Below are 17,606 nucleotides of genomic sequence, written 5' to 3'. Positions count from 1 at the left end.
CAATTTCCTCAGATTCCTTGGTTCTGAAGCCTGTGTTGAGGAAACATTTTTTAGTCAGAACAAAAATGCCCCCGACTTGCATGAATTTGCAATGCAAATTTTCCCAAACTCCTAGGATTTAAAGTCTGTGTTAAGGAAACACATTTCAGTTGGAACAAAAATGCCCCCGACATGCATGTATTTACGATGCCTACATCCTCACGCTCCTTGGATTTGAAGTCTTTGTTAGGGAAACACATTTCGGTGGGAACAAAAGCTCCCCCTACTTTCATGTATTTGCCATGTCGATTTCTCCAACGCTGCTTGGTTTTGAAGTCTGTGTTGGGGAAACCGTAAAGCGGGCCAATCAAAACGGAGCAGATTGGGCGTTTAGATAACGCTTAACATTTTACAGTTATTCAATTATTTATCAAATGAAAAATAACATTATATTAGTCGCTATAGATGCGTAGAAATACTCCCTATCAATTGATGCAAATATCTTTCCGATCTAGTAGAAAATATTCAAGTTATAAGCATTCGAAATCTTGCATTTTTTCCTGCATGTTCAGTGTTTTTGTTTTCATTTTACCCCCCATATATTCCGGTTAAACGTAGTCCCACAAAATAGAAGGGTTTGACCCGAGGGGCACGGACGGAAGTTTGACGTAGGACTCTGATTGTTCAGAACAATTGTTTTTATAAATGTAATTATTTATGTTGTTCAGAACTCTGTTAGTTTAACTCTTTTGAAACTCTAAATAGTAGTCCTGAAAAGGGTCGTTTGTTATATGTAATCATTGCCATCAAATGGTTTGTAATGAATAAAAGTGAAAGTTTCATGCAGGAAGTTCAACTATCTAACTTAAAAATAATTATGTATGAATTTGAATTAGAATTAATGAATATCAGTATGACACATAACAGGTTGGAATGGTAGATGAAGAATATGTGGATCGGTAAACGAAAAAAACTGTAAAGGGTTGTATCTAGGACACGACCGCATATTTTCGACGTCGAACTACGCAATTACATTATGCAATCCACTTGTTTACCACTTCGAATATTATTTTAGAATGCATCGACATTTTTGTAATATATAATGTTCTTCATTACAAATAAATTTGATGAACGTCAATTTACGTTTGATATGATGCCTAGGACTACCAAAATATGTGAATTGAATCAAACGATAATTGTGTTTTACATTTTCCTTTGAAATTGTTGCACATCTCATCTTCACGTAGTTCTCGAACCGCGAAAGTTCATTCACCTCTATTATCTGAAATGACGATTCTCCCAGGATTCTCAGTTTACAAGTGCGTTTTAGGGAAACATATTCCGGTCTGCACAACGACAAGCAAGTACAAAAGTACTCAACACCAAAAAATACCCCCAACTTGCATGTATTTGCAAAGCGCATTCCCCCAGGCACGTTGATTTTGAAGTTCGTGTTAGGGAAACACAGCTCGGTGGAAACAAAAATGGATATTTGCATGTATATTTGCAAAGCGGATTTCCACAGGTACATCGATTTTGAAGTCTGTGTTGGGGAAACCATGAATCGGGCCAATCAAGACTTGGCAGTAAGAAGTTCTTCCAGTTTTCATGAATTTAAACCGTTTTGAGATTACCGAATTGTAATGTATAGCGTATCAAACAAATCTTAGAGAATTTCCAATTCGATTGGTATGCAAATAATGAGAATTTGTTCACAGTGAAAATAGTTATTAACGTTAACTTTATTTCATAAAAACGTGACCTGTTTTCTAATTTGGCACCCTTCCTGAAAGACGTAGTTCTACGTCAAAAAATATATCTTTATTGATTACATCGCGTTCTAAAATAATATTCGAAGTGGTAAACAAATGGACTGCATAATATAATTGCGTAGTTCTACGTCGAAAATATGCGGTCGTGTCCTAGATACAACCCATTACAATTTTTATTATTTCCACTGTTGATGTGTCAGGCGAAAAAAATATTGGACAAATTTGCCGTCTAATGGTATGTATTATGACATATATCGTAAGAACGATTCTGCGTAATATGCATTTGAAAACTCTTAATAAACGTTACATTTTTCGTAGTGTAACCCCCCTATATAGAAATCATAGACGTAGTCCTACTTCAAAATTAAGATTTTTCTATTGAAATTGTTTCGTGTTGCTAGTAAAATGAATGCTGACCGAGAAGGCTGAATTGATTGATCGTTTTTTTCTAACCTTGAAAATAATCAATAATCAATCGATAGGGCTTCCTGATATTGAATTCACGATAATTCGCATAGTAAACGAACTCACAACACTTTGGTTCCGAAGAATCTTAAGGTGAAGGTGGAAGCTAGCCATAAATGGCTGCCACAATGGCGCTCATTTCTTTCATCTCCCTCCCTCACCTCTCGCCCGAAAATCAATAATTTTACGAAACAGTGTGAAGAAGATGATCGTTTTCGCACACTTCCCATCAAGTAATATCAACCAAACTCTAATCGATTACTCACAAGATATTAAATTTTCATCTGCTTTCGCACCGTATAGTGAAGAACGTCGGAAAACTCGAGCAAGTGCTCTGAAAGTTAAATTTTCGTTTTTCAATCTTCAGCAATGGTTTTGTTTGTATTGGTGGAAGCATCGTTATTTTTTCGACACTGATGCCAAACAACATCATCGAAACAGCTATAAAAACCACTCAATAAAATGTTATTCCGGAGTCATAGCGTCCCATGTCATGAAAATCAATAGAATAAAATTGTGTTGATATCAATACAATTATTATTTTTACGTTTAATGGGTCTATAATGTAAGTTTTAGCAACTTTAACATTGGGTAAGAAAATTGTATTGCAGAGCTCGGAACACTGCCACGGCTGCCTATGCTTTCAAAAACAGTAAACGGAAAAGTATTAAATTCAATCTAAATGCCTCGGCCAACGAAGAGAAGGGTTAAGGCTTTCCAACGTGAATATGTGAAAACAATACGATCAACGAAGGAAAATATTAAGGAATTATCAACATCGAGTTACTATACGGAAAAACTTGTTAATACCAAAAGTGCCCCAATTCGCATGTGTTATAAATTTGCTCATGTTACGCTCGCGTATAATCAGAATCATATGCAAATGCACCTTCTATATATATTTATATTTGCAATTGTTCATCGGAACATATCGTTCATACATTTTACTTTAGTATTGAATTGTTATTTGTTTTTTTTTTCAAATGTATTCAAAGACTCGTGTCAATGAAGCGCCACACAGTCTGATAAGTGAATTGATCTATTTACGTGTGCTTTGCTTTGGTGGAAGCTAGCCATTGTAATAGTATAGGTAAACCCATGAATAAAAATGGGGTAATAGTGTTTGTGAGAGGAGAGCAAAGCGCACGTAATAGATCAATTCACTTATCAGACTGTGTGGCGCTTCATTGACACGAGTCTTTGAATACATTTGAAAAAAAAATAACAATTCAGTACTGAAGTAAAATGTATGAACGATATGTTCCGATGAACAATTGCAAATATAAATATATACAGAAGGTGCATTTGCATATGACGTAAAATTCTGATTATGCGCAAGCGTAACATGAGCAAATTTATAACACATGCGAATTGGGGCTTTTTGATATTAACAAGTTCTTCCGTATAGTAACTCGATGTTGATAATTCCTTAATATTTTCCTTCGTTGATAGTATTGTTTTCACATATTCACGTTAGGGAGTCTTAACCCTTCTCTTCGTTGGCCGAGGCATTTTGATTGAATGTAATACTTTTCCGTTTACTGTTTTTGAAAGCATAGGCAGCCTTGGCAGTGTTCCGAGCTCTGCAATACAATTTTCTTACCCAATGTTAAAGTTGCTAAAACTTACATTACAGACCCAATAAACGTAAAAATAATGATTGCATTGATATCAACACAATTTCATTCTATTGATTTTCATAACATGAAACGCTATGACTCAGGAATAACATTTTATTGAGTGGTTTTGATAGCTGTTTCGATTATGTTGTCTGGCATCAGTGTCGAAAAAATAACGATGCTTTCACCAATACAAACAAAACCATTGCCGAAGATTGAAAAATGAAAATATAACTTTCAGAGCACTTGCTCGAGTTTTCCGACGTTTTTCACTATACAGTGCGACAGCAGATGAAAAGTTAATATTTTGTGAGCAACCGATTAGAGTTTGGTTGATAGTACTTGATGGGATGGTGCGAAAACGATCATTTTCTTCACACTTTCTCGCAAAATTATTGATTTTCGGGCGAGAGGTGAGGGAGGGAGATGAAAGAAATGAGCTCCATTGTGGCAGCCATTTGTGGATAGCTTCCACCTTCACCTTAAAGGGTTAAATATTAGGTGCCAAATTCACTAAATTGTACGATTTACGGCCCACCGATTCTCGGAAGAACATTGCTTTGTATAAATTTTTTTCGCAATTTCAATGGAATCACATCGTTCATTTTGTTAGTTGAAGAACAAAACATGGAAATTAAACCAGTTTTTGACCTTATTTATGAATTATATTGATTTTTAACTAGTCATCATTCGAATGATGACTGATATTTCACCATTGAATGACTTTTGCAAAAAAAAAATGTTTCTAAGAGGACACCGTCAGTTATTTTTATTTATTGAAAGTTATTCTTATTTAGGAATAGAAGGCAATGACTATGACGCACAAACAGAAACAACAAAAACATTTAATTTCAAATAAAATGGCAATGTGATGTGTACCCCTTGTATAATTTTTGCATGAACCACTACAATATTCCAGCGGTTTTCATATTTTGAGCAGTGGCCTCATTCATTCATCTCCCTGCCAAGGGAACCATATTTCACTCAGAGAGTGCATCGACAGTTTATTTTGCAGCGCTTTTCAAAAGCAATATCAACTTGCAATAGCGCTCAAGCTATGTTTGTTCTTCCGCCAACCGTACGGATGAAACGACGGCAATATGATTTTTCAAACCATCATTGCCTGGTGCTCCTGGAAATGTGGTAATATTTCAAACCATCACCGGAAAACTGATGCCGGGGGATGCTATTCCACACAGTGTTTGGTTTGCATCGCGAATGTCGGAACACTTTGCTTGCCAAATTTGCGCTTCATAACAGTCCCAACGTGACCCGTTCCAATGTTCATCAAAATCACTTCTGTTCAACGCTCCAAAGTAATACCCATGTTTCCAATCGACACTAGGGCATCTGGTGTCAAGTTGAAATCCAGGGTTAATCAATCAATTTTCCCGCCGCATGCTCTCTACGGCGTATTGAACTTCACGTGAACTATGAATAATTCAGTGGTGGTCAGTGAAAAGCCAACTGTTTTATTACTTCTTCGATTCCACTTTCTGTTTTGTTATTACTAGTTGGGAGTTATTGGGTTCTTTTTTATGTGTATGTCTCGGTCCCTCGAAAGCCCCGTCGCGGCTGGTGCAGAGTTAACCTTGGCAAAGCGCGTTGTTTTCGGTAACACAATCAATACAAATTTCCATTATTCCACCCACGATCATTTAGCCACACGCTATCGACCGGTTAAATGTTTGTCAATACGGAGTGGGACTCATACCATGATGTTTTGTTCCAAAGCGAGACGGAAATATAATCACTTGCCCATACCAGAATAAATATTGCTTTGGTTTTTCCAGGAATGAACGGTTTAAATATTCAATATGGTGCGTGTGTTTCGATTTTTTAGAAGATGGAGTTGTTTGGCATACTGGTAATTTTTTATGATTTGTGGGAATTGGTAAAATAAATCCCAAGAAATAAAAACGCAATGCCAGATCAATTTTTGCCTGTTATCATACGCCCACTTCTCGTCTTTTGCATTTCGATCTAAAGCTTCCGTTGGGAAATATACATTTATATTAAATACTTTGCGAGCACAAAAAACAATTAACACATTCAGAGCATCAAAGACTGGTCGCAGCCAATTACACTTCCTCTCTCAGTGTTCCACGTTCAACAGGTTCTTTTGCATGGCTCGCTGCCGTTGACAACGGTTGGCACATTTCACATGTAATTAATCATGCCAATCCTTGGTCAAGCGTCCTCTCCCGTGGGGGATCGCACCGTATGATATAACTATACTTTCCGGACCCTTGATTATAAATGATATTTCAAAATGCACAGCGGGCTTCTTTTGTTGTTTTTTTTTATCCCTTTTATTTATATTAGGCTCATTAGCATTTTAGCTGTAACAGAGCCGAATTTTAATCGTGTACATGTCACATGTTTATCATATCTATAATTACCACATTACACAGTTGCCATTTTCGGCGTTAGAGTATTCCCTTCTATACCATTGCATATGGTACACATTTACACAGAAGCCATAAGAGTTTTCTATCTGTTCTTCCATTATCCAGTTAGAACGGACAGCGGAGACAGTTTTTTTTTTTTAATTCGTTTATTTTTACAGGCTCAGTTACTTAAGTTTAAAGGAGCCGAATTCTTAAATATATTTTTAAAACTATATATATATATATATATATAGAAACAATTTTCTTACATCTATGGTTAGTAAGGTGGAAAACCGATTACTCGCGGTGTACTCGAGTTTAGAAGGGTGACATATTTTTAGGAGAAGGATGGGATATAAGGAAATTGTAACAATGTTGATGAGCACTCAATTCTTAAATCTATTCGTATATCTATAGTTTATTTACATTTCAACTTATTCTACTATTTATAGCAAGGGGACGAATTACCCGCAAAGGAAGGAAAGGAGGGTATAAGGATGTAGGGACAATCACACACGAAGATCTATAGCTTTAAGGAAAACATATATATGGGACATGTAATCAAGGTCTAACCGAGCCAACACATCTCTCACCGGCACATTGGGCTGTCTTCCTCGGGCCCGAAGGGAGTTTTCTAAATTCGATCTGGCGACCAGATACACCTCGCACGACCAAACAATGTGCTCGATGTCGTGATAACCTTGGCCACAAACGCAGAGATTGCTGCTGGCAAGATTGAAACGAAAGAGTAGTGCATCTAACGAACAGTGATTGGACATGAGTCGGGAGAAGGTGCGGATAAAGTCCCGACTCAAGTCCAGACTTTTGAACCACGGTTTGAGGCTAACCTTAGGGATAATCGAGTGAAACCACCGGCCCGATTCATCTTCGTTCCATTTGCGTTGCCAGTTAGCGATGGTATTTTTGCGAACTAAAGAATAAAATTCATTGAAGGCGATTTGACGCTGATAAATATCGCCTTCAATTGCACCTACCTTTGCCAATAAGTCAGCCCTCTCATTACCCGGAATTGAGCAATGTGAAGGGACCCAGACAAAGGTAATGACATAACAGCGTCTGGATAAAGCACTCAAAATTTCTCGTATTCTCTCAAGGAAGTACGGCGAGTGCTTTTCCGGCCTCACTGAACGGATAGCTTCGACAGAGCTAAGACTATCCGTTACAATGTAATAGTGTTCAACAGGTCGTGAGGCGACGCTGTCCAGCGCCCAGTATATCGCTGCCAATTCAGCAATATATACCGAGCAAGGATTCTGAAGACTGTGTGAGGTGCTAAAAAATTCGTTGAACACTCCAAATCCTGTGGACTCATTCATAGAGGACCCATCAGTAAAGTATATATTATCACAATTGATACGCCCATACTTTGCATTGAAGATTGTAGGAACGAACCCCAATCTAAGAAAATCTGGATTTTCATGGATTTTCTCCTTCATGAACAGATCGAAATGTACAGAGGAATTGATGTAGTCAGGAAAACAAACACGGTTGGGAATATACGAAGAAGGAACAACCTGCATAGAGGTGAATTCATGATATGAACTCATGAATCTAGAATGAAAATTTAGCTCGATCAATTGCTCAAAATTTCCGATCACCAATGGATTCATAACCTTACACCGGATGAGGAACCGAAGAGATAATAAATTGAAGCGATCTTTTAGTGGGAGTACGCCTGCCAAAACCTCGAGACTCATGGTATGCGTTGAGGGCATACATCCCAACGCAATACGGAGACAAAGATACTGAATTCGCTCGAGTTTAATGAGGTGTGTTTTGGCAGCTGATTGAAAACAGAAACTGCCATACTCCATCACTGAGAGAATAGTTGTTCGATACAACATTATAAGATCTTCTGGATGGGCTCCCCACCAGGTGCCGGTAATTGTACGGAGAAAGTTTATTCTTTGTTGGCATTTTTTACTCAGATACCTAATATGGGCCCCCCAAGTACATTTGAAGTCGAACCAGACCCCGAGATACTTGAATGACATAGCATGAGTGATCGGTTTACCCAAAAGTTGAAGCTTTGGTTTTGCTGGTCTATGCTTCCTAGAAAAAACCACCATCTCTGTTTTCTCCGTGGAGAATTCGATCCCTAGCCCAATGGCCCAGGTTGAAAAATTGTTCAAAGTATCTTGTAAGGATTCTTGCAGGTCGGATTCGTTTGATCCTACGACAGACACCACTCCATCATCTGCAAGTTGTCTTAGGCTGCAATTTTGTGTAAGGCAATTGTCGATGTCGCTTACATAGAAGTTGTACAAAAGGGGGCTTAAACATGAGCCCTGGGGGAGTCCCATGTAAGAGACCCGACTTACTGCCGAATCTCCGTGAGAAAAGTTCAAATGTTTCTCACAAACAAGTTATATAACATATTATTCAATAGAGGCGGCAGACCCCGAGAGTGTAATTTGTCTGACAAAACCTCTATTGAAACAGAATCAAAGGCCCCCTTTATGTCCAAGAATACTGAAGCCATTTGTTTTTTTTCGGCGTAAGCCATTTGAATTTCTGAAGAAAGCAACGCAAGACAATCATTCGTCCCCTTGCCCCTGCGGAACCCATATTGTGTATCTGAGAGTAGGCCATTCGTTTCAACCCATCGATCAAGGCGAAACAAGATCATGTTCTCCAACAATTTCCGTATACAAGACAGCATTGCTATTGGGCGGTACGAATTGAAGTCGGACGCGGGTTTTCCGGGTTTTTGAATAGCTATAACTCGTACTTGTCTCCAATCATCTGGAACAATATTATGCTCCAGAAACCGATTGAATAAGTTCAACAAGCGATGTTTCGCCACATCAGGGAGATTTTTCAGCAAGTTGAACTTAATTCTATCCGATCCCGGAGCAGAATTGTTACATGAAAGGAGAGCAAGAGAGAATTCTACCATCGAAAACTCGGAATCAAGATCGCACCTATCTTGTGGTATATCTCGAACAATTTTTTGCACAGGAGCGGAATCAGGACAAACCTTCCGTGCAAAATTCAAAATCCATCGATGTGAATATTCTTCGCTTTCATTCGTTGAAGAGCGATTTCTCATGTTTCGAGCCACTTTCCATAATTTTTTCATTGACGTTTCTCGTGACAAACCTCGCACGAAATTTCGCCAATAAGCACGTTTTTTCCCTTTGATCAAGTTTTTAAATTGATTTTCAAGGTCCAAATACGTATGAAAATTTTCAGGGGTTCCACGTTTCCGAAAAGCTTTAAATGCATTCGATTTTTCTACATAAAGTTTGGAACATATGCTATCCCACCATAGATTGGGAGGCCTTCGACGAGTAGTGGAACCTGGGATGGGTTTCGTTTGAGCGCGAACCGCGCTGTCATAGATCAAACGAGAAAGGAAGTTATACTCCTCCAATGGAGGTAAACCATCTCTGGAATTGATGGCTAGAGCAATCGCGTCCGTATATTTTTTCCAGTCAATGTGTCTTGTGAGGTCATATGCCATGTTTATAGATTCAGAAGAATTCGACCCAATGGTGATGGAAATTTTGATTGGCAAGTGATCACTACCGTTGGGGTCCTGGATTACATTCCACTTGCAATCTAACGATAGTGAATTCGAGCAAAGCGAGAGGTCAAGAGCACTTGGGTTAGCAGGAGGTTTAGGAACACGTGTTGTTTCCCCAGTATTCAAAACGGTCATATTGAAGCTGTTACAAAGGTCATATATCAACGATGAACGATTGTCGTCGTACTGTTCCCCCAGGCAGTTCCGTGAGAGTTGAAGTCTCCCAAGATCAATCGTGGCTCAGGAAGAAGTGAGCACATGTCAACAAGTTGGTTGCGGCTAACCGCAGCTCTCGGAGGCCAATATAAGCTGACAATACAGAGGTCTTTGCCTCTAATGTTTGCAAGCAACAGCTTCGATCCCTCCAATAGGTGGAAGGTCAATTCTAAAAAATGAGTGGCACTTATTGATCCCCAAAAGCACCCCTCCTTATCTATCATCACGGTCCAAGCGTATAATATTAAAATCGTGGAAAGAGATATCATCTCGCGAAGAAAGCCAAGTTTCGGACCGAGCAAAAACATCACAATTGAAGTTATGAATTAAAAATTTGAATGTATCCAATTTAGGGATAAGACTACGACAATTCCACTGTAAAACAGTGATATCTCCGACCTCTCTATTTGAATTAGACATCAAGAGAGATAATCATTGCAAGGAGGGGCCATGTTTGCATCAATTGTTGCAAAATTGTCTTTAATACTGGAAGCATTGAGATGAAGCGGAGACAGTTGATATTGCTCATTGTTGAGTTATTTATAGAACAGCAGCCCGATGTTTCTTGCAGAGCAGAGCAGTTGTATGGATGAATCGATCTCATTTCGACCGTGGATCGATCTCCATCGCTGATGATTGTTGCGTGGACGTAGTTATTCTGTAACAACACAAAGATGGTCAATGAGGGCCCTGAGTTTTGAACTCACGATCGATCGCTTACTAAGCGAACGCGCAACCAATGTGGCTACGGAGACCCCCCTTTGTTGTTGTTGTTGTTGTCAAATTCTGAATAATTCGTATAATATGAAAGAGTTGAGGAGGAATTTTCTCGTCGCGAAAATTTATAGTGTTGTTAGATGTTTCAAAAAAGCTTCTCTAAGATTTTTGGTAGTGGAAATTCTTTCAGTTCTTCAAAACAACGTAAGACAAAGAAACATTCAAATATAGAAATTAATTTTCAGTTAACATATATCTTAAAATTTGGTTGGCATGAAAAACTCCGTATCGCTGGAGTGTTCCAATGGCGTAGTGTATCTCAACTCACAATGCTTGTTTGAAACAAGAAATCAAATCGTGTTTTTGGTATCTGGCAGATTAAAAAGAAAAATGTGTATATTGAGAAAAAAAAACGAAGATTAATTTTTAGTGCTTCAAATTTGTTTTCACAATAAGGAATTTTACAAATTTCAGTGCTTCGGCATTGTACAAAATCTTCAAATTCAAAATATGAAAAAAAAAGGTTTCTTCACTTTTTTAAATCAAATTGTAGAGAATTTAGTACTGGAAAGTGCGAGCTATTCATTTCATTTCGAAAGGTCCATTTTCTCTCAATTGCGCCAACCTTTGCCTTTTTTTCCAAAAACATTAAAAATTTGATCCAGTATCTTTGTGTGTATATTCCTAAATTTATCAACAATCGGAAATGTAGGAGGCCGAATTAAATGGCTACTAAAACTAAATCGGATTGAAAAAAAATTTTTTTTGAGTATTTTCATTCAATTATATCATTTGGCGCGTGTATTCTAGTTATTAGACATGAAACGGATATCCAATAACATTTCGGTATCCGGCCTATCCGGCAAATATTTGCTATCCTGCCGGATACAGATATTTGAAAAACAAACTACTAATTAACATTAGATAAATTATAACACAATAACTAATAAACATCACTCACACGTGATTAAATATAATGTGTGTGTGTTGAAACCTTCTCCTACGTTGTGTCACTTTCTTTCTCACTATTTTCTTTTTAACTCTACTATTTAATTTTCCTTTTTCCACTATTTTATTTCCACCTTTTCAATAACACATCCTATCCACTTGAATGTATTTTGCGAATTGATTGTTTATTCTAGAAAATGTAGGTACAAAGCAGCGGCGGAAATGCAATGTTGCCAGACACGCTGGTTTTTTATCCCTAAAATCGGGCGAAATTAATTTTGCTGCATGGGCGTGCAAACGCTTGCATAGTGTATCATCAACAGTGTGTTTACTGACATGTCACAATTGTTATTAAAATTGAATTATTATCAACTCATATCATCAACGATTTATTCAGCTTCATCGCGTTCGTTTCATTTAACATATATTGAAGACGGTAATGAGCTATTATTCTCAGAAGATTCGTCTCAAAATATTCTTGTATGATGATTTTAATTATTTTTGTCTGTCTGTTTGCCTGACGTTTCGAGAACTCCTAAATGTTCTGACCTGAACCTCGGGTCTAAAGAGATTGCAATAGGATATTTTTGATATTCTTCTAAGTACTTAAAACGACCTCTCCAGCGTTTAAAGATATTCTCATACCAGGTGAGTTCGGTGTTCTTTGTGCAGTCTCGTCCTTACCCAAATACTTTTTTGATGCAACAACATGCGGAAATACCTCGAATATAATGAAGTCAAACGCTTTTCTCCATCAAACCTAACAGTTGTTGAATCTTTAAAATGATGAATGTGTCGCCGATCATATTAATTTCGATTTGTGGTCAAGTAAGTGTACCCCCTCTCAGACTACCATCCCTGAAGACAGTTCTAGGTTTGTTTTCAATATCAATGAAAATAATTGAATGCAGATTACATGTAACTCTTACTCCTACTCGGCTATTATTAGAAGTATCTCAATACACTCACAAAAATCTACTTATTATAATATAAACGGATATCGGAAAAAAACTGTTTCTATATATATATATATATATATATATATATATATATATATATATATATATATATATATATATATATATATATATATATTCCTTGTAGAAAACATGATACACTATTAAACAAGATTTGTTTCAACTAGCAATAATCGCACCTCGGCAAAACCTCATTGATTACGTTATCGCCACTGCGCATTTTATTCTAACCGAAAAGTTTAGTATTCGTTCAAATTTTTTAATTTTAAAATGTGTTTATTTCTTTCTTACATTTTAACGCACGTCAACGTCAACGCCGGTTCTCTTAATTTTGTATTTGCTAATAAAGAGCCGAATATCCGGTCTCAAAGCTGGTCTGATACCCGATATCCGGCATCCGGCCAAACCACTATCCGTTTCATCACTACTAGTTATGATTTTGCACGTGAGTATATGAGGGCAGAGTTGCCAACTATAATTTTCATGAAGGAAGAATGAAAATAAAATTAGGATGGAATCAGGAATTAGGATTCTTGACGATTTTTGAAAAAAAATAACGTTTTTTGGTAGACTTACATTTGTTCTATTCTATTCTACATTCTTTTTTTGTCCTCCCATAACATCGAAAGCTGTTAAAGGTGTTTTTTATACTGGGTATAGAGTTGATATTTTTGACATTGAGAGAATCCCAAAAACCTATAGCATCACTACAGTGAATTACAGAGAAGTCAATATTCAGAAGTTCTTTGAATTCATCATCCATGCTTGGAAATCAGTCTTTACTCACTAAATGAGAAAAGTATATCACCAGTGGATGAATTGTTGATGTTGTTATTCGGTTATATTATATATAAGGATGGTGGAATAAAAATTATCCAATCATTTCTCGCTGGCTGGCTTTAGTGATCAATATCTCGCGTAATATAGATCATACAATTTCAAGTATAGGCTCGCTGTAAAGATGACATTCTACACTAAAATGAATCTTTGGTTGTTTTTTTGTTTTTTCCATTCAGTTGTGAGTTAGAGGGTGTTAATAATGGAGGCCAACAACGAGAAAATTCGGTACATTCTACACTTTTTATTTATGAATGCAAAAGTGCAAGCCAGGCCGCTGAAATTCTGATTGATGTTCCGATTCCGATACTGCAACAATAAAATACGTTCCATTTAATTTATTTTATGTTTGAAAAACTGATTAATGTTTTACTGAATTAATGTTTTATTTTTTATGTTATGTTATGTTATGTTTTTATGATTTAATGCATCCACCATATAGTTCGGACCTGGTACCAAACGATTATCACCTTTTTCTCGCATTGGACAATTTCCAGAGTGATAAGAAATTGGGATCAAGAGAAGATTGTGAAAATCTATGGTTTTTCGCTAATAAGGACCAAGACCTCTGTGATAGAGACATTATGAAGTTACCTTTAGAATGGTAACAAATTTTCCAACAGAACGGTGTATATTTGACCCAAACCGGACAATCCGATGCATATTAAAAATAGTTTTGAATTTCACCCAAAAATAATGGATCACTTTTTCCGCAACCTAATATATATTAAGAATAGTTTTACAAACAAAGTTGATTCTACTTTGAATGTGACGAGCGAACTTTATATAAAATCTCATCATATTGGTTTTGAATTCAGAAAGTTTCTCTTTAGTAACATTACATTCTGGAACGTATTCCTTCTTCAATAACTCTACGGCTACTCGAACATACACAGGTAATATTGTTCCTCAAACTTACTTTCTTTATTATTTCTTAAATTCTTCAGATATTCTAGTTTCATAAAATTATGTAGTACTGTTTTGAAAAGCCTCGAAACATTTGAGCGTAGTGAAAATAGTTCGGGATTTTCACACTGGTAAAGCTTACTCAGTCGATTTGTAACATTCATACATATTGATAAAAGTTAGGTACATCTGAGTATTAGAAAAATTGAATTTAATGTAAGCACCTTTGTGCACCAGAGAGCTATTATGTTCTCATATTCAACCAGAATAACTTTGGCAAGGATGTCAGTCTGTTTATTAAGGAAAATTTCAGGAACATTTCTGAAAAATCAGGCAAAATTGAGTGTTTGTCAGGTCATCAGGGAACGTGTCAAAAAGTCTGGGAAATCCTGAAAAATCAGGAAGGTTGGCATCTCTGCATGAGGGTAAAATTAAATGAAAAAAAACACCTAAGTATTAAAGCAAAATTCAATCATGCGTCTCCATATTCTATTGGTTATCATGGAGACGCGTGGTTTCCAACCTTCTCATCCCATTAGTGGAAATGTGTCCTGCTGCACTCTAAAAAAAAGCAGAATTACATTGAGACTAACCAAAACCGTTCTTTTCATTTTGTTTCAAAGTTCTTTCATGTGAGGCAAAATCTTGTTGTATTTGTATTTGAGATACCAATTTCGTAAGACGAGACTGCGAGGTGAATCAATGCTTGCAGCGTGATTTGGAGTGAAAGAAACCAAGAAACACCTATTGCAAAATTTTCAAAATTTCTGGTCCGTTCATTATCTGGCTTCAGAGATATAAAAAATTCTCATCCGGATACACGATTTGGGAGCGCAGAATGATTCCCACATTCCCACATTAACAAATATTCTACCCTTCGGCATATGCCATAAACAAATTTTAGAGGTACTGCTTAAGGACTCATCAATAAAATGTACCTATATAATTTAATCTATTTTAATCTAAGGCTTAATTTTATCTGTAGAAAAAAGGGATGACGATGGACAGAGTTGCTGTAAAGCTTATGGTCCTGGAAATTGATAGGTGAGTTCTTAAGACATACGACATTCGAATACCCCGGGCTTCATATATTTCCCCAGAAAAACGCTTCAGATTCAAGTAGCTTCTCGAATGTTGCAGGAGTAAAAAATGGAGGTAATGTACGAATGTTTGGATAAATTCAAAAAAGAACATATCACTCGTAAGAAAGGCATTGATGCAGCCAAGGATGGAAAATAAGGGAGCATGATGAGATTTACGATTAATCGCAAACTGCACCGATCGTAATCTGTGCAAACTGCGACTAACTGTTAACCCTCTCCCATCATAACCAAATGATTTTCTCTTGGTATCTCTGAGTTGACCAAAGCATTGCTAGACTGAATCTGGTTCGAATAGTTGAGTTACTCTCCTTCCTCGTTCTGTTTAAAACTCCTAACAAGAATTTGCTCCATGGGAATGAGTATCTGTATGACGTACGCTTTACGATTCTCGCTCTCTCGTCCGGGCGTTCAATTTTCCTCTCCGAGCGCGTTTACTTCGATGAAACTATTTGAGGAAGAAATGCGCAACAGCAGATAGGACGACATGAATGTTTAATGTTCCACAGAGGATTTCTAAGATGGTGTTTAAATTCATCTACAAGACACTACAAACAATAATCCCCCTCAAATCACTAATTTTATGAGTTAATGTAAATGCGTTATTGGCCAATGCTATTACGATATCGAACACGTGGTCTTGTGAGATATATTTTTCCGCCAGCACAAATACAGAACACTCCTTTCGGGCCCGAGTAAACTTGTGGCTAGAAAAGACCTTAATCACCTTGAATTGATCAAAAACAAATTAGCGCAAATATGTCAACATGTGTTTTTTTATGTAAGCACGTAAATATTTACTCATAAAATTTTAGGATTGTGGAACTCTACATAATTTGTATGCAGATAGACTATACACAATTTGTGGGGGGAATACTCATACAACTCAAATGGGTAATGATTATCTGCTATCACAAAGTTAAGAAATATAGGATATTTTTTTATCCATTTTCGGCGAATAATCAATAGAGTGCCGTGTTATGGAACATCAGAACAATAGCAAGAACAACATCACGATTCCAGACGACATTGGAATATATTCCATCTGATCATCTTTAGGAAGGTTAACGACCTTCAAAGGATAAATTTATCTTGGGAACATTGAATTGATGTTCATGACTTCCAGTCGGACGTTTATTCGCTCTGATAATAATTGTGTGGTCCTCACAAAGCATATATTCCAATGCCGTCAGTTCACTTAAATTCTTCGCATACCGTTTGATGATTAGGTAGGATGTTGATAATCATTTTCTGCCATACCGATTGTTCCAACAGTATTTATTCGACAATATTGAATTGAATACCTGAAATTAACCAGATTCAACCAAACAAATCTGCGAACAAAGCAGTATGTACACTCGAGAGATGCAACAAGTTTGAAGGGATATGAAAAAAAACATTGGTCGTTCAATAAATCTACTGCCACCTATGTCGGAAGTCCACGATATATGAATAATATATGTCCATACTAATTCATTACATTTATTTGCAACGAAAAACGTAACCACACAGAATTGAATTAATCAAATATGTGATCCGTTTTATCTACAAAATAAAAAAGGATCTTAAATTCCATTGAATTCGAAAAGTGTTTCGTGAAATCACTAATTGAATTACTATTAGAAAAAATATTTGAAGAGAAATGTGAATGTTCAGAATTATTGGAATCTAAAAAACGATTTTGGGCGGGATGAGATTCGCCCAAATCTGCTGGTAATAAAATTAATCAATTGCATGAATTTCCCGTCTGCTGTTTATCGGGCGAGAGACGACAGCAACATAAAATCGACACGCCACTCACTGCGGTCAGTGCAAAAAAGAATTAAAAATCCCTCGATGAGTGTCGTAAGATTTCAGTTGATCGACTCTTGTACACTTTCCGATCAAGAACTCATCATCCGCTCTATGGGATGGGATCAATCGTTTGTGGCTTGCACTCACGATATACCTTGAGTAGAAGAAGTAATGCTTCGAGAGTGCATACAGTGGGGATTCCTTTTTCATATTGCTTTTTTGAGATTTTGATAGCTCACCGTTCCAAGTATTCTCTCTGTGTACATATGAAGGATAAAAGAGCATCGCCTGCTGGGGGTGATTTAAAAACATCCTACTAGAGGGATATACTTATTC

The 17,606-nt window shown here is 36.9% G+C and overlaps 1 protein-coding gene and 1 pseudogene across 2 annotated transcripts in view; both read right to left on the bottom strand.

The window, feature by feature from the left end:
- Positions 1-17,606, bottom strand: part of LOC129774401 (inactive dipeptidyl peptidase 10) — a 502,809-nt gene that overhangs the window by 334,661 nt on the left and 150,542 nt on the right. The window lies entirely within an intron of this gene.
- LOC129780835 (U4 spliceosomal RNA) lies at positions 12,729-12,857 on the bottom strand (annotated as a pseudogene).

The sequence above is a fragment of the Toxorhynchites rutilus genome, chromosome 3 (assembly GCF_029784135.1).
Source record: "Toxorhynchites rutilus septentrionalis strain SRP chromosome 3, ASM2978413v1, whole genome shotgun sequence".
Taxonomy (NCBI): domain Eukaryota; kingdom Metazoa; phylum Arthropoda; class Insecta; order Diptera; family Culicidae; genus Toxorhynchites; species Toxorhynchites rutilus.
The sequence above is the reverse complement of the archived record's forward strand: the minus strand, read 5'-3'. Positions and strand labels throughout refer to the sequence as shown.